Below are 18,126 nucleotides of genomic sequence, written 5' to 3' on the forward strand. Positions count from 1 at the left end.
GAGAGAGAGAGAGAGAGAGAGAGAGAGAGAGAGAGAGAGAGAGAGAGAGACTACCGAGAAATGAGATCGAAGAGGCGGGAGGAGGGAAAAAGCTGAGGAGGGAGGAGACGGGACGGGCAAGGAGGGATGGAGAGGAACAGAGAGAGGGAGGGAGGAGAGGAGATGCTAGAGTGAGGGAACGAGGAGGAGACGAGGAGGACTTGTGGGGGGAAAGAGGAGAGAGCAGAGAAAAGGTGAGGAGTAGGAGGAGGGAGAGGAGAGAGGGAGGAGGGGGATGGAGGAGAAGGATGGAGTAGGAGGGAGAGAAGGAGGAATGAGAAGTGAAAGGAGCAGGGGAGAAGGGAAAGCAAATTACTGAAGGGGAAAAACAGTTCTCTGGACAGCAGTTAGCGACAGTTGTAGGGTACTTTACATTTTACAGTGTGTCACAGATACTGGCTCATGTTTCCCTCACAGTAACAGCCCAGTTAAGCAGTAAGCAGTAATTGCTGTCCACGTATTATTTTCAATCTGAAATGTTATTTTTAACAAAACATACTTTATATATGACAAAATAAAGAGAAATATTGGAGCAAGTGTACAGACTAATGAACATTTACTACATTTTAGTTTAGTTTTGAGACAGAGTTTCACTCTTGTTGCCCAGGCTGAAGTGCAATGGCGCTATCTTGGCTCACTGAAACCTCCACCTCCCCAGTTCAAGCGGTTGTCGTGCCTCAGCCTCCTAAGTAGCTGGGATTACAAGCATGCGCCACCAAAGCTGGCTAATTTTTTATATTTTTAGTAAAGACAGGGTTTCACCATGTTGGCCAGGTTGGTCTTGAACTCCTGGCCTCAAATGATCCAGCCACTTCGGTTCCCCAAAGTACTGGAATTATAGGCATGAGCCACCAAGCCCGGCCTTATTTTTTGACACAGGGTCTCAAAAACCAAGCCTCTGTTGCCCAGGCTGGAATGCAGTGACACAATCACAGCTCACTGAAGTTCCAAACTGCAGGGCTCAAGTGATCCTCCCACCTCAGCCTCCATAGTAGCTGGGAGTATAGGCATGAGCCACCATGCTCAGCTAAATTTTTTTTTTTTTTTTTTTTTTTTTTTAATTTTTCGTAGACAGGGTCTTCCCATGCTGATCTTAAACTTCTGGGCTTAAGCGATCCTCCCATCTCAGACTCACAAACTGCCGGGATTACAAGTGTGAGCTACATTTCACAGTCTCTTTAAATGCATTTCTATGTTAATTCTCATGTCTCTGAATAGTGTGTCACCAAAAAGCATGCTGTCTAAGCATGTCAGAGCTCAACCACAGAGGCAAAGGGACAGAGCAGTATGCAAAACTCAACAGAAGTGCATTCTCAAGGAGTTGGCACGCTAATGGTACAGAGAGAAAATAAGTAACAAATATAATGTCAGATGATGACTTAAATGTTATGGAGAAAAATTAAGCATAGGCATGGAAGAAGGATAAAAAGGGGCAGGGGAGAGGGAAGTGGTTAGGGAGGGTTTTAAGCTGCCTCTTCATCTATCAAATGGGAATAATAGCCCCTACCTGCAGGCAACACACCCTCTTTCATCATCCTTGGACTCCTCTCAGGGAGTCAGCCGGGACAGTACCCAGGGTGAGTCATCTTACCTCTCCCCTCCTGCAGGTCTCCAATAGGGAAGGAGGGATGGTTACTGTACATGTTCCCTTCACAATTTCAGATCTTTATAACTGGAAGCCTCATTCTAAATGACTAGAAAGAGATCCTGAGGGTCTTCAAAACCTCATTTAGGGTATTTTCAGACCCATGACCCCAACTAGGCAGGTATCCAATCCCTTTTGAACATTGTTCTCACCTCTCAGCAGGAAAAAAACAAAAACAAAAACAAAAAAACAGAAAAACCAAAGCTCTGTTCTCAAAAAGGCTAGCGAGGAAGTGGATGGAGCCCACAGGGACAAGGCAAGCCACTCTTTTAAAAGACCAAGGAATGAGGCTACACCAGACCTTGGCTGCCTTTGGGACCCTGAGACTGGGACAGGAAGGGCACGACTCAGTCCTTGTACAGTGTTAGGATTAAAAAAATAGAGACCACAGGAAAGAAATCTACCAACTGAAGTTAGCTAAAGGAGAGTAATAAAGGACCCCAGGAGAGACAATCTATCTTCATAGTGAGATTTGAGGGAATGTCTTCCTATCTATGCCAGCACTGACCCCAATTCATTCAAGGGGGGCAGAAGGGGTGGCTGTCTTAATAATCCCATTTCATATCTCAGCGTGCCCCTGATATTAGAAAAAAGTTACAAAAAGTATAACTAGACAGAGCCAACAACTCTCTCCCACACGCTGGTGGAACTTGCCTTCTGGGTGTTCAACAACAGAGATGCAGAGGCTGATACCAAAGAGGACAAGAGGGCCAAGAAGACAGCCAGTATTTTGGCTCTCACCCTCCTGAATCAGTAGGAAACCCAGATGGAACCCACCAAGAAAAGGCCCTGCAACTCCCCTAAAGTCACTGGAAACCCCGACTAGGGAGATCTCGGAGGCTAGGCTCTAAGCAGTGTGCCATATGCAAAGGAAGAGGGTCACTGGAAAGGGGAATGTCTCCAGTGAAATTAGTGGAAGTTGCTAGAGTGGCAAGACCATGCCCTGCCCAGGCAGATGGTGCAAGTAGCCAAGCAAGGCTGCTGAAAGGAGCCAGGAGGCTCCTCACACAGCCCTGCAAGTCTCCCTGGAGGAGCCCCAGCTGACCTTAACAGTAAGAGGGGAGAAAATCTTAGTTGAAACAGGGGCTGTCCACTTAGTCTTGAATACCCAGCAAGGAAGTTTATGCAAAAATAAATGCACTATTATGGGAGTAGAAGGGAAATCACAGAACAAATTCTTCATGGAACCATTAGAATGTGATTTAGATGGGTCAGTGATGTTACATGCTTTCCTGTTTGCCTGAGTGTCCTATTAGGGCAAGACCTGTTGTACAAGCTGAGGGTAACCATATACTTAAAAGGAAAGGAATTGAAAATTGAAATTCTTGAAAATAGGGGCCATCTGTAGGCCCTGGCCTTCCTACCTCCTGAGAAGGGCAGGTCAGTCAGAGGACCTGACTTATCTGAGATGGATCCTCAAGTATGGACAACCCAGGAAGTTGGAAGGGCCAGGACTAGACCCCTGTGATTATCAAGCTGAAACCAGGATGTCCCTACCCGAATGAGAGGCAATACCCCTTGAACCAGGAGGAACTTTAGGAATTAAGCCTGTCATAGACAATTTATTTAAGCAAGGCCTACTCAAGCTTTGTCAATCCCCTTACAATACTCCCCTCCTTCTTGTTAAGAAGCCAAATTGAAAATACTGACTAGTACAAAATCTTAGGGCAATTAATAAGGTCACAGAAGACATATACCCAGTGGTTCCTAAACCTTACACCCTACTATCCATGCTGCCCCTAGTTAGACATGGTACTCAGTCCTATGTCTAAAAGATGCCTTTTTCTGTATCCTGCAGACCAGACTCTCAGCTCCTCTTTGCTTTTGAGTGGCAGGATTCCCAGACAGGCAAAAAACAGCAGCTAAGATGAACTGTAATACAGCCCGAGGGCTCAAGAAGTCACCCACAATATTTGGAGAGGCCTTAGACAGAGTTCTGGAGGACCTGACCTTGGAACAGGGAACCCTCCTCCAGGACGTGGACTACATTCTTATTTCCAGCCCCTCCAGACAAATTTCAGATCAGAATACCATGCTAGTCTTCAACTTCTTAGCAGAAAGGGAAATTATAAGGTCTCCCAGGGAAAAACACAGATTTCTTAGCAGCAGGTTACCTATTTGGGGTCCCTCCTAGAAGGAGAACAACGTTTGTCCCAAGACAGATGGGAGGTAATATGCCAACTATAAGCACCAAGGACCCAGAAGCAACGCTGAAGGTTCCTGGGAATGGCCTGGTTCTGCCACCTCTGCATTCCTGATTTTGGCCTCATTGCCCTCCGCTCGTATAAACAATCAAAAGGAAAGGACATGGGCCCTTTTAAATGGATGGTAGAATGCAACCAAGCAGTCCAAGAGGTTAAGACCCAGCTTATGACGGCCCCAGCATCAGCCCTACCAGCTGTAAGCAAACCCTTCCATCCTTATGTCCATGAGAGGAGAAGGAATATCCCTAGGGGTATTAGGTGCTAGCCCCTCTGCCTCAGGTGGTGATCTACTTTTCTAAGCAATTGGACCTGCTTGCTAAAAGCAAACCATCTTGCCTCTGGTCAGTGGCAGCTACAGCCCTCCTCCTGAAGGAGACAGAGAAGCTAACCTTTGGGCAGCCCTTAACTATCTGGACTCCTCACCATACCCAAACTCTCATTAAAAAAAAAGAAGGGGGAGGCAGAATGGCTATCCCCGGGACAGGACCCTCCAGGTATAAATAATGCTTATTGATAACCCCCCAACATTTTAAAGGTGTGTCATAATTAGAACCCTACCACCCTATTTCCATCTAAGGATGGGCATTTATTCTACAACTGTCTAGAAGTGATGGAAGAAGTATAGTCTAGTAGACCAGCCCATTGAAAATGCAGAAGCCGAATGGTTGACTGAAGAGAGCAACTGTATGCAAAGGGGACAGAGGAGGACAGGTTATGCTATATTCTGTATCACCAAAGTTATAGAGGCCCATGTCCTCCCGACGGGATGCTCTCAAGTTCTCAAAAAGCAGAACTCACTGCACTAACCTGGCTGCTGGAGATGGGGGAAGGAAAAATTATCAGTGTATGCACAAATTCCAAGTATGCCTACTCTATGCTACACACATGGAGCTATTTGGAAGGAAAGGGGCATGTTAACATCTGATAACAAACAGGTCAGAATGGTGCTGTCATTTTTAAAGCTATTGGACTTTAAATAACAGAACCAGCCCGTAGGAGAACAAGCCCAGGTGGTGATTGTTCACTGCAGGTGCCACCAAAAGCGGGAGCACAAATACAATTATTAATGATTATTTTTCATGGCATGTCCTCAAATTTTGACCCCAGGATGCATGGGACCCTGAAAAAGAACTGGAGTCCGTAGGGTTACATGCCTCCCACTTCCATGCCTGGTTACAAGGGCTTACCACTGCAACAGCTGTTCTTTCTCTTTTTCCTTCCTTCCTTCCTTCCTTCCTTCCTTCCTTCCTTCCTTCCTTCTTCATTCTTTCTCTTCCTTTTTCTCTTCTGTCTCTTTTTCTCCTCTCTCTCTTTTTCTTTCATAAAATATAGATGGAGTCTTACTATGTTGCCCAGGCTGGTCTTGAACTGCTGAGCTCAAGTGATCCTCCTGCCTCGGCCTCCCAAAGTGCTGGGGTTACAAGCATGAGCCACCACATCTGATCTGCAATGTCTTTAAAAGGAACTGGAAACCTTTGGTTATGTGGCATAAACCTCTTTATTACTATCTCTCAGTGTTAGAAGGGAGTTTGCATCAATACATCTCATCTAGGGTCCTCAGGGAAAGTATTTAACCTTAGGGTATTCCTTTCCACTGCTTTAAATATCACAGGATCCAGGGCTGTGGAGAAAGGAACCTATATGATCCAGACCAACTCCACTTTGGGCCCTTAGCTACCTCTAATCTAATTATTAGTAGAAGTGGTATAGGGCACTCCCTATACCAAAGCATTTTCTGGTGTCTAGGGATAGGTGACCTAGAGAAGTCCATTAAAAACATCTCAATCCATATTCAACAACCACAGAAAGCTAGAGTCAATACTCTGGATGCTCAACAGACAGACTTGAACTCCCTACTTCAATGCTACAAAAACAAATGACTCTAGATGTACTCACAGCAGAGGCAGGGACACATGTACCATGTGAAGAGAGGAATATTGCTTCTATATAAATACCTCTGGCCAAGTTGAAGAAAATTTAGAAATCTGTTATTAAAATATAGCCATACTGGACAAGACAAAGGGAGACCCCTCTTCACCCATCCTAGGCAGGATAGCTAATGATTAATTAGGGTGGCTGGGACCATGACGAAGCTCCATTGTCTCAGTAATTGTCACAGCAGTAACCATTTTAATTTTGGGTCCCTGACTTCTGAACTCTGTCACCAAGTTTGTTGCAAAAAGCCTAAAAGCCGTAAACCTTCTAATGTTGGGCTACTCAGGGGTACAAACAGCTAAGCCTATAGCCAGGAGAGAATCAAACCTATCTGAAAATGACAGGGAAGAGTTTCAGTCCTTTAACAGGATACTTACCTACGCCCAAACTTAGCATAAAGAAGCTACAGAAAATAGACTTTGCCCTTCAGCACCCCTCAAGAATGAGGCATGAACATTTAAAAAGGGAATTTGTTGCACTTGCAATGCCTGCAAGACTTAGCTGGACCCCTATTCTGCTTTTGTTGCCCAATGCAAGGTGTATGTGATATACCTAAATTCCTGTTCAGCTTAACTCTGCTTATTTTTAGGAAACAGGATGTCTGTGATCATGGATTTCTTCTTAGGCAGCTTATTCATCCCCTGAAGAACCCCTAGCTTCATTCTAATCCAATTTCCGTGCTAAATGACATTTGCATGTGCACCATGACGATTGACAATCACCATGACAATGACTGGAAGAGACCAAAAAAGGACAAAAAAGAAGAGGCTCCTTGATTCCAAGAAAATCTTCATCCCTTCCCAAGAAAAAGCAGGAATATTCCTTCCCTTGCTCTTAATGCCCAGCCCCTTTACTAAGTAAGATACCGTGCATCTGTGACTTCCCAGTTCTCAGGGGTTGGAAAGTTATTTGTAAGCTATACTCCCACTTCTCCAACTCCATGGTCATTAGACAAAGCCTGCACTGCTTGACACTTGGTTTTGTGTATTGGTTTCTGGACACCACACAGAAAAGAGCCCCTTTAGGGGTAACTGGGACCCCCAGTAACAGTATAGTAGAAAGGAAGACTAAAGTCTGTCCAGAAACCTGAACAGATTTTTGTCAAAAACCATTGTCCACTCTGCAGGCCCAACAGACTTTGTCCCACACCACTGTATGTTCTTCAAACACATTGGATTCTCCCTAGAAATTATTTATTGCCCCTCAACAGAATTCCTCTTCATCCTGCTTCCATAACCTGTTTTGCCAGGATCCTAGCCCCCATTCTTTCTGTAACCTCAAGATGATATACAAGCTTCTATACTCATTGAGGGGTTGAGTTTTCATTCTGAAGCCTCCTGCATATACACATTAAGTAAATTTGTATGCCTTTTCTGCAACTAATTTGCCTTTTGTGAGTTGCTTTTTCAGTGAAACTTCAGAGGGCCAAAAGAAAAGCCTTGGTCCCCACACTCACAAATAGCAAGTGGCATAACTCCTTCCAACATTACTTTCATAAAGTCAAAATGTTTTTCTTCATGAAGTATTTACTTTATAATATCTGTAGTCTGAGAAATAGTTCACTATTTTCTCTATTATCCTGCACAACACAGCAGTTATGAACAGAAACTTCAGCATGAGACAGATCTGGCTTTAAATATCAGCAATCTGTTCATCTCTAAGTGACTAGGCTGGATATTTAATTTCTCTGAGCCTCATCTGTGGGATAAGTGTAACCCAGGATCCCCAGGTCACTGCAGAAAAAGTACCCATTTGTAACTGTTGCACCCTGAGTTTTTGTTGTTTCAAAAAGTTTCCAGGAACAACCCCAGCCCCTGCAAAACAAAAACCAATTGGGTCCAGAGATGCCTGAGTTGGAGATGAACTTTTTTTTTTTTTTAATTTTCCACATTACCATACTAAAACCAAGACGGAAGCCTAGTCGTCATTTTCTATATATGTGATGTATGAAGAAACATGATCAAGGGCTGCACCTGCCCTGACTTTATCCCACTTTTATATACAATGACTCAGCTGAACAGCACAATAAAGGCCCCACTTTCACCTTTGTTCCAGGAGGCACTGCTTTGGGAACTACTCCAATGTTCTCTTTACTTGTTGCAAGTAATCAAATACATTTGTTAAATCCTCCCTGGTTGGAGTCATTGGACTGACACCTGCCAAGCGATGGAACCTGTCGCTTGGGTAATGTAAGCTCAGCACTAACTGTTTAACAGTGACCTTCTGAGGATTAAATGAGATCATGCATATATAAAACACAAGTATAGTGACTGTAAAAAAGCCAGTACTGAGCAGTTGATAAAAATTAGTTTCATTCTCATCCCCTACACCACTGTCTGTTACCTGCCTTAAATTGCAATGATCTGGCTGTATTAAGGCCCTCATTTGAACAAACCAATTATAAAAATACATTTTTGAGACAACTGGGGAAATTTGTATAAGACTGGGTTTAGATGATTTGAAGAAAATGCAGTATTAATTTTACTAAACATGATAAAAGCACTGTGGTTATGAAAAAAAGTTTACTAGAGATTCATTCTAAAATGCTTATGTGTGAGGCTGGGCAGAATGGCTCACACCTTTCATCTCAATGCTTCTGGAGGCCGAGGCAGAGGCCTCTTGAGGCCAGGAGTTCAAGACAAGCCTGGGCAAGACCCGGTCTCTACAAAATAAAAATAAAAATTAGCCGGGTTGGTGGTGTGCCTGTAGTCCCAACTACTTCGGAGGCCGAGACAGGAAGATTGCTTGAGCCCAAGAGTTTGGGGCTCCAGTAAGCTATGATTGTGCAACTGTACTACAGCCTGGGTGACAGAGCAACATCCTGTCACAAAAACATACAACACACACACACACACACACACACACACAAATGCACAGAAAATACTTAGGGGTGAAAATGTATGGCATGTGGGAAGAAAAGGGAGGTTAAAGAGACAGAACACTTTCCATCTGGCAAAATGTTAAAAGTTGCTGAAATTGTGAATGGGCACACGAGGGCTTCTTTTGTTTTTTGTTTGTTTGTTTGTTTTGCTTATTTATTTTTCTTTTTGTATAAGGGCTTCCTTATACTGTATTCTTTTATTTTTTTAATTTGTTATTTATTTATTTTTTTAATTTGTTATTTATTTATTTATTTATTTATTTTGAGATGGAGTCTCACTTTGTCACCCAGGCTGGAGTGCAGTGGCACAATCTTGGCTCATTACAACCTCTGCCTCTCAGGCTCAAGCAGTTTTCCTGCCTCAGCCTCCCAAGTAACTAAGATTACAGGTGCACGCCACCACGCCAGGCTAATTTTTGTATTTTTAATAGAGACAGGGTATCACCATGTTGGCCGGGCTGGTCTCGAACTCCTGAGCTCAGGTGATCAGCCTACCTCCGCCTCCCAAAGTGTTGGGATTACAGGTGTGAGCCACTGTGCCACTGAGCCTGGCTTTTTTTTTTTTTTTGAGATGGAGTCTGGCTCTGTTGCCCAAGCTGGAGTGTAGTGGCACAATCTCGGCTCACTGCAAACTCCACTTCCCGGTTCAAGCAATTCTCCCTGCCTCAGCCTCTTGAGTAGCTGGGATTACAGGCGCCCAACACCAAGCGCAGCTAATTTTTTTGTATTTCTAGTAGAGACAGGGTTTCACCATGTTGGCCAGGCTGGTCTTGAACTCCTGACCTCAGGTGATCCGCCTGCCTCGGCCTCCCAAAGTGCTGGGATTACAGGCATGAGATACTGCACCTGGTCTGGCTTTTTTTTTTTTTTTTTTTTTTAAGATAGGGTCTAGCTCTGCTGCCCAGGCTGGAGTGTAGTGATGCCATCTGGGCTCACTGCAACCTCTGCCTCCCAAGTAGTGAGATTGCAGGCATGCACCATCACGCCTAGCTAATTTTTGTATTTTTGGTAGAGATGGGGTTTCACCATGTTAGCCAGGCTGGTCTGGAACTCCTGACCTCAGGTGATCCATCCACCTCAGCCTCCCAAAGTGCTAAGATTACAAGCATGAGCCACTGCGCTTGGCCTTATACTATATTCTCTACTTCTGTGTTTCTTGAAAATTTCCAAAATATAAAGTTTGAAAATAGAATTTTAAAATGAAATGAAAACGCTCCTAGTACATTGTTGAACCATAAAAAGACAGGTCACAGGCCGGGCATGGTGGCTCACGCCTGTAATCCCAGCACTTTGGGAGGTCGAGGCGGGCGGATCATGAGGTCAGGAGATCGAGACCACGGTGAACACAGTGAACTCCGTCTCTACCGAAAATACAAAAAATTAGCCGGGCGTGGTGGTGGGCGCCTGTAATCCCAGCTACTCGGGAGGCTGAGGCAGGAGAATACGTGAACTCAGGAGGCGGAGCTTGCAGTGAGCAGAGATCAGGCCACTGCACTCCAGCCTGGTTGACAGAGTGAGACTCGGTCTCAAAAAAAAAAAAAAAAAAATTAAGACAGGTCACAAAGTATTCAGAATTCATTTAGGAATAAAAGTACATCATTCACGAATCCATTCCACAAGTATTTACCAAATGCCTACTATGTGTCAGGCACTGTTCAAAAACAACGGTGTTCAGGCTGGGTGCAGTGGCTCACCTCTGTAATCCTAACACTTTGGGAGGCCCAGGTGGGAGGATCACTTGAGCCCAGGTATTTGAGACCAGCCTGGGCAGCATAGTGGGCCCCTGTCTCTACAGAAAAAAAAGAAAGGAAAAAAAAAAAAAAAAAGACCGGGGTGGTGGCGCATGCCTGTAGTCCCAGCTTACTCAGGAAGCTGAGGCAGGAGGATCGCTTGAGCACAGGAGGTCAAGGCTGCAGTGAGCTGTCATGGAGCCACAACATTGCAGCCTGGGCAACAGAAGAAGACGCTATTTCAAAAAAAAATGTTGGGAGCTGAGGGAGAAAGAGGATTGTTCTGCAAAAATGTCAGTCTCAGCTCCCAGGATGGTAATTTTCAACTAACAGGGAAAGTTAGAGCACTTCTAAAAGCTCATGCATCCATCAAATGTGGAACGTCTTTAAACTCCATTTCTGTTTGTTTCAAAAATAGACTGTACCTGAGGCCAATTTGTGGAATTCGAGAAGTTTGATTTCACGATATCCAGTCTCCTCTTGGTACTCAGTTTCACATACCCAGGACTTGCTGACTTTTTAACACTATCCCTTATCAGATAAACTCTGCAAGGCAAGGCCCTTATCTGTTTCACATTTGCATACTTGAAGTAATGAAGATCATGCCTGAAAGATAAAGTGTAGATGACCAAACCGTTGGTTGCATAAGGAGAGAGAGAAAGAGAGAGAAGGAGAGAGGAAGAAATTATCATTATTGTTTACCTTTTACTTAAAAATTCATTTGCTCTAACTCATTTTACATTGCATCTGAGGTCTTTCATTTCTAATTGTGGAATAAAAGGCTATCTCCCTCATTAAATAGACTTCAGGCAATAGCAAGCAGGTTAGAAATATATTTTCGGGTATAAGGGAGTCTCCTCTATCCTAAACCACGCCCTAGGGTAAATAATGATTTTTAACATTTTCTCTGGGGTGCGGAGAGCAATATCTGTTTCTCTTCATGTCCTTCCCCACCTTCACAGTCAGCAAGATGTTTAAGCTGTTCTGACCCACAAAATGGGGAACCTCAGACCTAGCTGATAGAGTCCTCCCTCTGATCAGTGGCAAGGAGTAGCCATTATCATTTTTTAATGGTAATAATATTTAATTACTTTTTAAACTTATTTTTTAATGGTAATAACCTTTATTTATTTATTCTGAGACGGAGTTTGGTTCTTGTTGCCCAGGCTGCAGTGCAATGGTGTGGTCTCAGCTCACTGAAAACTCTACCTCCTGAGTTCATGTGATTCTCCTGCCTCAGTCTCCTGAGTAGTTGGGGTTACAACAATGAGCCACCATGCCTGGCTAATTTTTGTGTATTTTTAGTAGAGATGGGGTTTCACCATGTTGGCCAGCTGATCTCGAACTACTGGACTCAAGTGATCCACTGTGCTTGGCCTTATAATGTGTTTTAAATGTTCAGAGGAAGGAGAGAATTTTTTTTTTCCTTTGTCTAGAAGAATAAAAGAAGGCTTCACTGACAAGATGACATTTGAAAACAAAAAATTCAGTGAAGTAAAGCACCAAATCATCATCCTGGCAGGAAATAGGGCACAGTCCAGGAAGGCAATTGAAGAGAGTTTAATGGAGGGACTGTATCCCAGACTTTCAGGTACAGACTGAAAAAGTACCCACTTGTAACTTGTGCACTTTCAGTTCTTGCCTTGTTTCAGAAAAGTTCCAGGAAGAAGATCAGTCCTGGCAAAACAAAAATGGGTTGGAACCAGAGATGCCTTAGTTGACGATATGAACTTTGGTGAACACTCATTACCGTACTAAAATCCCCACCCAGGGAAGGGCTTATTCACCATCTTCTGTACATTCAATGTATTTGGTGGCTGCCTCATGTAGCTTCGGGGTCCAAAATCTGAGAGACTGGTGTATCCCAGAGGTAGTTTTCTGTTGCCACACACTCCAGTCAGCAGGAATGGGGGTTGTAACTCCTGTAGAGTAGTTCTACCTTCTCCACAGTTCTGTTTTCTGCAGTTTGACTTGCTCCTGGCCAAACTTGGTCTAAAAATTTTAAATGAAAAACTTCAGAAATAAACAATTCATAAGTTTTAAATTGCAAGTGACTCTGGGTAGGATGATGAAATACCACCCTCTCCAGGATATGAATCATCCCTTTCTCCTGCGTATCCAAGCTGTGTATGCTACCTGCCCATTAGTCATTGACATCATCTGCCCCTGACATACAACCACAGATGTTATCATGGCTCAGTGATCCAGGATCACCCAGGCAGATGATCCTCCTTCTGATGTATCATGAGGTCAACAGTAGCCTAACATTCCGTTACAGTGCCTATTTCGCTCACCTCACTTCATCTCATCACTTAGACATTTTATCACCTCATCGCAAGAAGAAGGGAGAGTACAACACAAGATGATATTTTGAGAGAGAGACCACATGCACATAACTTTTATTACAGTGTATTGTTATAATTGTTCTACTTTAAGCTAGTGTTGTTAATCTTTTACTGTACTTAATTTATAAATTAAACTTTGCCATAGGTATGTCTATGATAAACATAGTATATATAGTGTTTGACACTATCTATAGTTTCAGGCATCCACTGGGGGTCTTGGAATGTGTTGCCCGAGGATAAGTGGGGACTACTCGAATGCCATCAGGCTAGCAGGTTCTAAAGGTTTTAATGGCAGTCCCTGGACCATGGCTTATTTAACTGCTTCCAAGGCCCACTGCTACAAAGGGCCCCATTCAAAGTTGGTGGCTTTGTTGGTCACCCTGACTTAGGGGAGCAAAAGAACACTCAGATGGGGTACATGCTGTCTCCAATGCCCCAGTACCCAAAGAGGCCTACCAGCTGTTGGACCCCCTTTTTATTAGTGGATGCCTCCAAGATTAATTTTTTTTTGCTTGGTTGTATCTAGAATACTTTTTTGGCTTACTGCCAATGTGGCCTTCGCATTTAGCCCACGGACAGTCCATTGTTAGTCTCCATATCCGAAAGCCTTTTTGACTAGCCAAACTGAGCTGTTACATTATGACAGGGTGGTTTGTAGCATTTCTATTTGTAACAATAATTAACACAATAATGTCCTGTTCTTCAGTTAGTATGCAGTACTGTTTTGCTGAATAACCCATTGGGGCTTGGGTGGCTTAGGTGGCAGGCAGGCATGGATATGCCCCACCGTAATGGCTGGAATTCTTAGCTGTGAGCGGGCACACCCCTCAGGCAGTGGTGATGTGCTGGGCCCCAAGCAGCCAAAATGTCAATGACTATAAGACATTCAGCCACAGGAACCAAAGTCACTGGCACCTCAAATGGCCAGAGGCACCCCTCAGCAGATAAGCACCATAGGTCACTGCTTTTGTCCCCAAGCCTCTTAATGTCACCAATTTAATTTTTCCCTTAAGGATACCTGGAAATATTGCCACGTGGGTTCCAATATCTAAGAACCCCAGAAAAATCTGAATTCCTTTTTTCCCCCTTTTTATCTTTTAAAGGAGTATTATTAATTTTAAAAGCAGGGACCATGCTAATCTTCTCTATATCATTCCAATTTCAGTATATGTGCTGCCAAAGCAAGTAGGTCTTTTTTTTTTTTTTAATTTTTAAATTTTAAATTTTATGAGCACATAGTAAGTGGATATATTTAAGGGGTACATGAGACATTTTGGTACAGGCACGTAATCTGTAATAATCACATCATGGAAAATGGGGTATCCATCCTTTCAAGCATTTATCCTTTGTGTTAAAAACAATCCAATTATACTCTTATTTTAAAATGTACAATTAAAATATTATTTTAATCATATTATAGGCTATATATAGTTGTGCTGTCAAACATTAGGTCTTTTTCATTCTTTTGGTTTCTTTTCTTTTTTTTCAGATGGAGTTTTGCTCTTGTTGCCCGAGCTGGAGTGCAATGGCACAGTTTTGGCTCACTGTGACATCCGCCTCCTGGGTTCAAACGATTCTCTTGTATCAGCCTCCCGCGTAGCTGGGACTACAGGCACATGCCACCATGCCCAGCTAATTTTGTATTTTTAGAAGAGACGGAGTTTCATCATGTTGGCCAGGCTGGTCTTCAACTACTGACCTCAGGTGATCCACCCTTCTCAGCCTCTCAGAGTGTTGGGATTACAGGCATGAGCCACCACATCCGGCCCTTTTTCATTAACCATCCAACCCCACGTCCTCTTGCACTTCCTCCCACTCCTACTACCCTTCCAAGCCTCTGGTAACCATTCTTTTATTCTCTATCTCCATGAGTTTGATTGTTTTGATTTTTAGATCCTGCAAATAACTGAGAACATCCAAAGTTTGTCTTTCTGTTCCTGGCTTATTACAAGAACTCCTGTTTTAGCTTGACAGGAATATAGAGTGACTGACTTCCAGTGGGGAGGGAACCAGAGACCTTGGCCCCATTCCCAACTGGGTCATTCAGCCTGAGGCATTTGGATTTGATCGAACCTCTTTGATAGAACCATGGCTTATTGATGAAGTGGAAGGAGTGATACCTGAAGTACCCAGCCCAGGGTGTAGACATCAACCTAGAGGGGTGCAGGAGCTAGACAAACACACCACCCAGGCTGCAGAAGATTTAGCTGGCTATTCTCCGTATTTATTCTTTGGATAATGAGTCTCCGCTCTGTAAATGCCCTTATGAACTGTGTTTGGTTTCCTCTCAGATGCCTCAGGGACCACCAGAGGACCTCTTCCTCTTCCCTCTCAGGGACCTAAGGGGTCATCTGAGTATCCATTTCTTGAGTTCTCTAGCTCTCGAGAATGAACAACCATACAAGTGGCCAACAATCAGAGGGCGGCTTGCCACTGTCCTATTCTATATTTTTTTCTCTCTGCCTCAGTCAGTGCAGCCATTTCACTCATATCCGCAGGGTTGGGGGTGACCTATGTCCTGTTTACAAAAAGAGTCAAACTGTAAAACATTTGAAGAGATTTATTCTCAGCCATCTCAGCCAAATATGAGTGACCAATGGCCCGTGACACAGCCCTCAGGAGATCCTGAAAACATGTGCCCAAGGTGATCAGGGCACAGCCAAGTTTTATACAGTTTAGGGAGGCATGAGACATCAATCAAATACATGTAAGAAATTCATTGGTTGGGTCTGGAAAGGCAGGACAATTCGAAGCTGAGAAAGGGTGGTGGGGTGAGGGTGTGGCTTCCTGGTTATAGGTAGATTTAAACATTTTGTGATTGGCAACTGGTTGAAACAGTTATTATCAATAGAAAGGAATGTCTGGGTTATGATGATAAGAGGTTGTGGAGAACAAAGCTTTATTATGCAGCTGAAGCCTTCGGGTAGCAGGCTTCAGAGAGACCAGATTGTAAATGTTTCTTATCAGACTTAAGATACGTGTTGATGTTAATGCTGGTCAGTTTTTCCTGAAAGCCAAACTTGCATGGGGTATAATGAGGCATGTCTGACCCTTTTTTCCTGTCATGGCCTAAACCAGATAATCAGGGTGAACTTTGGAATGCCCTGGCCAAGAGGAAAGATCCATTCAGAAGGTTAGAGGCCTTCGAATTTTATTGTTGGCTTATAATCTCACCTCTCATTCTTCCTTTCATAAATCATCCAGCTGCTTGTCCAGCTCCTGCATTCCTCTAGGTTGATGTCTACACCCTGCGCTGGATACTTCGGGGTATCACTCCTTCCACTTCATCAATAAGTCATGGTTCTATCAAAGAGGGCCCTGCTCACTGCAGCAATTTTGTGAACCACATTCACCATGCACTGGTGAATTTTGTGAACCTGCCTGAGCCTGGTGAGACAGAAGACACTAACATGCAACAAGTTACATGAAGCAAATGTATTACTTACAGATAGGAAGCAAGAGACAACAGAAGCCTAGAATCCATTGTGTGCCTGCTCCCCAAGGCTTGTGAAAGCTGCCTTGGGTGGATGGAGCTTCAACTGCACATGCCCTACTGGTGTTGCAGCTGAGGGTCCCCCAAAGCAGCTTACTCCAGGCTCCATACATCAGGGGTCACGGGAATCACCAGGCTAAACCTCATCCTACTTCCAGGGAGAGAGGAACAAAGCTCTAGTTGTCCTAGCAGTTCCTCCTTAACTCAAGACGTTACATTCTTTAGGAGAGCCAGGAGCCAGGCCCAGGCTGTTTCAGGCAGTTCCTCCCTACCTCGGGATATGGGCATTCCCACACACTCTACAGTTGCTCTTCAGACTACAAGCAAGAAATGGAGGAGAACTGGGTCAGTCCCTGGCCACCTGGAGAACAGTCCTGCAGAAAGAAGTCACACCAGTGAAACTGCCTGCCAAGAGGAAACAACTTTATTGACAAGTATGTGAGCAAGAAATCAATTGCTATTAGGTTAAGCCATTGAAACTTACTACTTTTCTTTCTTTTTTTCTCTTTTTTTTTTTTTTTTGAGAAAGGGTATCACTCTGTAGCTCATGTTGAAGTACAGTGGCATGTTAATGGCCCACTGTAGCCTTGACCTTCCAGATCCAAGCAATTTTTGAGTATCTAGAACCACAGGTGCACACCACCATGCCCAGGTAATTTTCAAATTTCTCTAAGGAGACAGGGTCTCCCTATGTGGTCCAGGCTGGTCTCAAACTTTTAGGCTTAGGTGATCCTTCCACTTCTCAACATCCCAAAATGTTGGGATTACAGGCATGAGCCATCTCGCCCAGCCTGAAACTTTTAAATATGTTTGTTACAGAAGCTGACACTACTCTAACAGGATACATACCTTGCATGTTCAATAATGAATATATAGAAATAGCAACAGTTTTCAGGGAAGCATTGTCTTTGAGGACTAAACTCTGATTTTTTTTCTTATCTTGGCCAAATTCCTCCCTAAGGGACCTGGGGAGTCACCCCTACAAACCGTAAAGTTTCATCAGAGGGGTTTTATTTAACCCTATATGACTTGGTTTGCTTTCCAACCTGGCTCTGGCAGTATCTCACGTAATAAATGAGAAAATAAATCAAAATATTTTAGCCCCAAATATATTTCCTTGTCATATCTTGAAATGGCCCTACAAAGTTGTCTCTTGTGGGGAAAAAAAAAATCTACATTTTTTTTTTTTTGAGGCGGAGTTTCGCTGTTGTTGCCTGGGCTGGAGTGCAATGGCATGATCTTGGCTCACTGCAACCTCTGCCTCCCGGGTTCAAGCGATTCTCCTGTCTCAGCCTCCTGAGTATCTGGGATTACAGGCACATGCCACCACAGCTGGCTAATTTTTTTGGTATTTTTAGTAGAGACAGGGTTTCATCATATTGTTCAGGCTGGTCTCGAACTCCTGACCTCAGGTGATCCACCTGCCTCGGCCTCCTAAAGTGATGGGGTTACAGGCGTGAGTCAACGTGCCCAGCCCACTCTTTTCCTTTCTTTTTTTTTTTTTTTTTCTTTCTTTTCTTTTTTTTGTTTTTGAGATAGAGTCTTGCTGTTTTTCCCAGGCTGCATTGAGTAGTGTGATCTCGGCTCACTACAACCTCTGTCTCCGGGATCAAGTGATCCTCCTGCCTCAGCCTCCAGAGTAGCTGGGACTACAGGCATGCATCTCCACACGCAGCTAATTTTTCTATTTTTATTTAGTTATTTATTCTGAGACGGAGTTTGGTTCTTGTTGCCCAGGCTGCAGTGCAATGGTGTGGTCTCAGCTCACTGAAAACTCTACCTCCTGAGTTCATGTGATTCTCCTGCCTCAGTCTCCTGAGTAGTTGGGGTTACAACAATGAGCCACCATGCCTG

General features: G+C 43.8%; 1 pseudogene; it reads right to left on the reverse strand.

Annotated features, from left to right (window-relative positions):
- Positions 1-13,878: 13,878 nt before the first annotated feature.
- On the reverse strand, positions 13,879-13,964 carry LOC116275540 (annotated as a pseudogene).
- Positions 13,965-18,126: the final 4,162 nt, after the last annotated feature.

The sequence above is a fragment of the Papio anubis genome, chromosome 6 (assembly GCF_008728515.1).
Source record: "Papio anubis isolate 15944 chromosome 6, Panubis1.0, whole genome shotgun sequence".
Lineage (NCBI taxonomy): Eukaryota > Metazoa > Chordata > Mammalia > Primates > Cercopithecidae > Papio > Papio anubis.